We start from the raw sequence: 6225 nt of genomic DNA on the forward strand, positions 1-6225 counted from the left end.
GCCTCTCATCTAGAGCCATTGAGAAGCCCCTATGACTTGTATGTGTGTGTTTATGTTATTGTTTTCCTGTTGCTTTGAGGACAACTATCATAAATTCACAAATAGAAGAGTACCTGCACATTGACTTTTGTTATATTTGTTTGTTATTTTTTTTATTTGCACTGTACTCATAATCACATACACCAGAGCAGTGGTGGGTAAATAGTGGTCAAAAATATTTGGTCCCTTGAGAAAAAATAGATATAATATGAATATGTCTGAATTTAAATACAAGACTCCTGTAAATTTCAATAAATATTACCTTTGACCTATAAAATAAACAATTATATATTTTTTCTCATTTTGCAACACAAAGCTTATGTATTCAGATTTATGGGTTTCTTTTTGATAGATGAATATTAACATAAGCTGCTCACTAATAGGAAAATGTAAATACAGTACAGCAAAGGCTTTAGGCACTAAAAGTAACATGAAGATGCTTTCATAAATAAAGACATGAATAGTATTGTTCAATATTTGGCATGACCAGGCTTTGCCTTTGAAAAACCACTAGTTCTCCTCGGTACACTTGCGCACAGTTTTTGGAGGTACTCAGCTGGTAAGTTCATTTAAGCATCTTGGAGACCTTGCTACATCTCTTCTGTTGGTTTAGTCTGTCTCAGTTGTTTCAGTCTCTTCACGTAATTCCAGACTGACTCTGTGATTTTGAGATGAGGGCTCTTTGGGGCCCAGACCATCTGTTGCAGGACTCTGTTCCTCAGGTTGTTGATGATAGCTTTTTCTGATTCAGGCTGTATGTTTGGAGTCGTTGTCATGCAGCAGATTAGATTTGGGACTAATCAGACTCTGCCCTGGTGGTATTGTGAGGTAGATAAGAATCTAAACAATTAAAGTGCCTAAAGCCTTTGCACAGTACTGTATGTCCTCAGCTACAATCCTAAAAAAGCAGTCTGATAAAAGAAATAAAACATTTAATACTTACAAGTCTGTGTTTCCACTGCAACTGTTAAATGATGGCACAACATTAGTCAATGCTGAAAAAACGGGCCCACAGTTGAACTTAGCTGCTGACCTCTGAAGAGGAAGTTTGTTGGCGTATTATGTAAATACAGGACTTTTTTCAACAATTAACATATGCGCAAAAACACTTTTGCTGCTCATGCATCTCCTTGAAGATTTGGGCCACGGCCAAAGACAGAATGAATGGATGGACTGTTTATTAGTGAGCATTTGGGAAGAGTTTATTTTCTGGTGTGGTACATTATCATAGGAGGTACCCACGTCTTACAGTGACACAGTAAACACAATCATTTCTACTGCTTCAAGAAACTCTTTATAGAACCCTTGTTATACAGCTGAATCATAAAACACAGTAAATAAATACTTAAATAAAAGGACATTAAATCATATTTAAGCTTGACAAAATAATACCACAGTCAAGGCATTATGAACATTTCGGATGTACAGTATCACATAATATGTTGCTGAGAGTTCATTGTTGGCCCTGTAAACAGCCACAAAATGTGTTTTTATATTACTAAATAAACTTACATGATCAGACGATCTCAAGATGTTTACATTGATGTCTGGAGAAAGTTAGTCTTACAACTTTTAATCTGAAAAATAAAATACTTATTTAAAATATCTGCAGCTATAACTGTTATGTATGGGGAATAATACTGGTATTTATCCCCATGAGGTGATCACAGGCTAGTCAAATATACCCAGAATGGCCATTCGCTGCTGACCCAAGGCTGAAACTAAATTCTCTCCACCATGCCCAGTATACTGCAATGCTGTTTTTTGCAGAATTTGACCCCAACTCTTTTGTTGCTGGTTCCGAAGTTAGTTAGTTAATGGCATTGGTGTTCATTTAAGTATTAATATCAGTGGTACTCCTTTAACAGGTAATGTTATCATTGGTAACATTTTATGCCACGAGCAAAGGAAGAGCCACAAAAATCCCTGGAGTATTGGCATTGTGTTGAGGTTGGTATTTGTCCATGTTTTGAGTCTGATTTAGGTTTTGGCCTTTAAATCCCTTTAGTATTATTAGCTGCAATTATTGCAATTTCTGGAAACTTTCCTTTCAGTTTCAGCCATTAGCACAATACTGCACCTGCTCCTGTGTTGACACCTTACTGAACACCTCTGTGGGTGAATGTTCATACTGCATAACTTTAGAGCTGCACCTGATACTATACACCACCTGTACTGATGAAGTGAGTTGCACTGGAATGATCATTTTAACTAATAGTGTGTTGACATGTTCAGAAATTACCTGTGGTGTACCTCATGGCTCATTCATGGGGCAAATTATATTCTACATCACACATAAGTGGAAATTATATCTCCTGCTGATCACACACAGTTTCTCCTTTCAGTCTGAGTTGACTGAAATAATAGATAACAGTTTACCGGCAGGACAGAGTCAGAGTTAACACGTGGTAATATATGTTCACAATGTCCTCTCATAACATTGTTAAGTAATATGATGAAATTGCTGGTGTGATGATAATTTATAGTCTGTGTTTTTGCTATAGACATTTGTATTATAGCTACTGGTCTGTCCTTGATTTCAAAGCATGTACATTTGTTCTGAAAAGCATTACATAAACATTTTATACATAAAGTTGACATTAAGTATGATGAGTATTATGATTTACATAACAGTAGGAGAAGGATTTTTTGTTTTGTTTGTATTTCTGTTTGAACCTGCCTGATGTCATGCAAATTTCAACAGAAGACTACATTAATTGATCATATATATCCAAGCTATTAGGTTTACATGTAGCCTATAATAAAAGAGAATCCAATACAATAGCCCTACAAGAAAAGCTATTAAAAATAATACTTTATATGTCAAATACAAAACCACTATTATAAAACAATGCATCTCTGACCAAGTCAGCAAGAAATGTCACACTCCATCTTTCCTCCCCTTCCATCTAACACAGCGCCGTAAATGAGAGTTTGCTTGTTGTAATGAGCATAGAGCAAAAAATATCCCAAGTCTGACCACTTATCAAATCAGCACAAAGTAGCTTTGTAGTCATTTTTTAAATTTATGTGTGAGTCTATAAATATCAGTGTTACTGACTTTTCCACTTTGGAACCAGCTTCTGTTGAATCAAAAATAAAGCCAGCCAGTAATGCCAGCTAAGTGGCATTTATAGGGACTTAAAAAGTGGGATTTTTGTTTCCAATAAAATGTGAGTATAATGGAAGTCAGCCATGGGGCTTCTAATAAACTTGTGCCTTTAAAAAAAATTAAATGTGTGTTTTGATATAGGATACATGTTACAGATAAAAATTCTAACCTGAAAACTCTTTAATTACTTTCTCTGTATTTTTTTTTTACTTATCCAATATATTTTTTTCCTTTTATTTAAAAAAAAATCTCCAATTGTGAATAGCTATTAATTCCACAGCAGATGAAGATAAGCTTCAATAATATGATTATTATTTCTTATTCAGACAAGTTTTTATAAGATGTATATTCTTCCTATTATTATTATTATTATTGCACCCTTTTTACACTTTGTCAACAAGCTGATGACTTATTTCATCGTGTTTTTTATTGGCTGAACGAATAAAAGCTTTAAAAGCATGAGCATGAGGCTCAGGCAAATGGTTTCATCAATAAGATCTGATCGGGCCTATATATAACACTGTGGGCTTACTGTGTTGAAGGGGACGCAGGTATACTCTCCATTCAAAGTGTATTGATAACACGTCTGAGGCAGATTAACCAACGTTATTGAATTTCAAACCGAGTTTGAGATCTCGATGTCACTTGCAGTCTCTCCTCTAGCCCCAACTGTGTCATAGTGATATTGATATTGACATTGATATTCATTTTTCCCGACACAAATCAGGCAGTCTGGGTAAAAATCAGATAGGAAAAATGATTATGAGCCACAAATGTTTTTAACAGCAGCTTCACACATTTCATGGAAGCGACCATTTGTGCCAATTTAAGTGAACATCGCCTATTTGTTGCACTAAAGGAGACAGTGCAGGTCCCTTTAAAGCGCCGCACGTAATTAATATATAAACTATCCCGATTTGTCACTTTGATTTGTATTTTAGTTAATTGTGAAAGTAATTACGGAGCAAATTAACAGCTTTCAGGAAAGACCGGGGTTTTAGGGTCCGGTTCCATCTTGGGTGCCTTATTAATTTTCTCTCCCCTGGATGTGATGAAAAGGAGCGATAAATCTGGGTGATCGGTGAAGGCCAATGCTAAATGGCTCCATATTTCACCACTGCTTTAATAGAAATATTCATGCGGGCCCCTTAATGAAATTAAACCCGAGGAGCCCGAGACAAGCCGCAGCCCGGGCTTGTGGCGATGAAGAGTCCGGCTGCTATAATAATAATAGTCCTAATAGTCATGCAGATGGCGGATATAAAGGCGTTTAATTGATGAGAAAACTACAAAATAAGACTTCCGTTTTGGCGACCGTGTTCTGCTAAATGTCCAGAGGTGAGGGTGTTTATTTAGCCCTTCCCAATAGCATCATGATTTTAAAGTAGCTGCCACGCTGTTTCTCATGGGCCCACTCGCTCTCAAGGATATTATATTATAGGCTACAGCAAAACAAATGAGAGCAAAGGCTAAAAAAAAAAAAATAATAATAACCAGCACAGGCTACATCTATAAAAGAAAATGCTCATACACCGAGGACAAAGTCTAGAAGGCTGGAGGTCCCATCAGGCATTATTGCACCATTTCCCCACAAAACTAAGTTTGGATATCTGGTGGCAGAAGCACATCAGTGAACTGACTCCCTCTGTCGCTCCCCGTCTGTCTCCTTCTATTTTTTTTTTTTTTTTTTTTTTTTCCACGCAGGCCCACATCCCAGCCCACATCAATCTCCCCGTTATCATTCTGTAATTGGTCATGATCATCAAGGTTCACAATTAAATGGCGATCCTTTACTTGGAAACCACCCGGTGACTTGTTGATTTCCCCCGAGCAAATAAACGTCCCAGGAGCGCGGTTGGCTGATGAATTGACCAAAACTAATCAGCTTTATTGGTAGACAGGTTAAGGGCGACGGGGTGTCAATAATTCTCATTTTGACCTCCTCTTCCATTAACTTTAAGTGGCTTATTAGACCGAAGTCACCAGGAGCCACGGGCCTATTACATCTCTCTCCTCATCACACTTCGAGGGTTTCAATTACATTTTTTCCCCTCCTTGCTCGTTGCTCACGGACCGTGTCAAAATGTGACTTATTTTGACACTAAAAACCCGTGATGATATTATTTTTTTCAGATTTAATAGGAAAACACACACACAGCGAAGCACGGAAATCCGTGAGCCAAAGTCTCAAAGCAAAAGCTGGTTTGCTGATAACATCATGTGAGAAGCAGCGAGGGTGTAACCTCATTCATTTGGTTATATACAGCTCCATTATAAGATGTCAGTGTGCGCCTGTCACCAGAAGGAAGGCTTTTACTTCAATTTCCCTGTTGGCCTCTCACGGTGCCTCCGCTCAACATGATCATTTTTGCGCACGGTCTTATATATATATATATATATATATATATATATATATCTGTTCAATTTTCTATCTAAATTCAATAACTGAAGATGGCACCTATAACCTTGCACACCACCCTACACGCTAGCATCGTTTTGCACTAGGAGCAAACAGCTGCTCGTTTCCACCATGCAGTATTGTCCTTTAATAGCCTACTTAATAAATATACTTAATATTTATATGAATGTTTTTCAGGTGTAAAGCTCACTGTCCCTAAATCATCTCCTATCCTCAGATGAACCACACAAGACAGATCAGTGACGGCAAGAAAAAGAAAAAAAAAAGAAATAATTGGATTTTCATTTCATTAAGAGAAAATATTTTGAAGATAAATGTAGGCCTGATGTAGCGTAATTTGATAAGATTTATAATGTGGAGTGTTTGTGTTTATGAAAATGACCTTGGTCAAGTTGGTGATATGTAAATGTGCGGAAAGCCAGTCTCCAGAAGTGTGCAGCACACTCAGCCCCTATAAAAACGAATCAATTCCTCCTTTATGATTAGTCACTTTGGACACTTTTACTCGACAAACCCTCTGTTAATGAACCGCATGTTACTATATACAACAAAAAAAAGTAATAATATCCAGTTATAGCAGATCCAAAAAAAAAAAAAAAAAAAAAAAAAAAAACTGCAGCTTTTTTCTAACGTTTGCGTCAATTTCCTATAATAG

The sequence above is a fragment of the Trachinotus anak genome, unplaced genomic scaffold, assembly GCF_046630095.1.
Source record: "Trachinotus anak isolate AG129_WGS33_773 ecotype Australia unplaced genomic scaffold, CSIRO_AGI_Tana_v1 ptg000009l, whole genome shotgun sequence".
NCBI classification, from domain to species: Eukaryota; Metazoa; Chordata; class Actinopteri; order Carangiformes; family Carangidae; genus Trachinotus; species Trachinotus anak.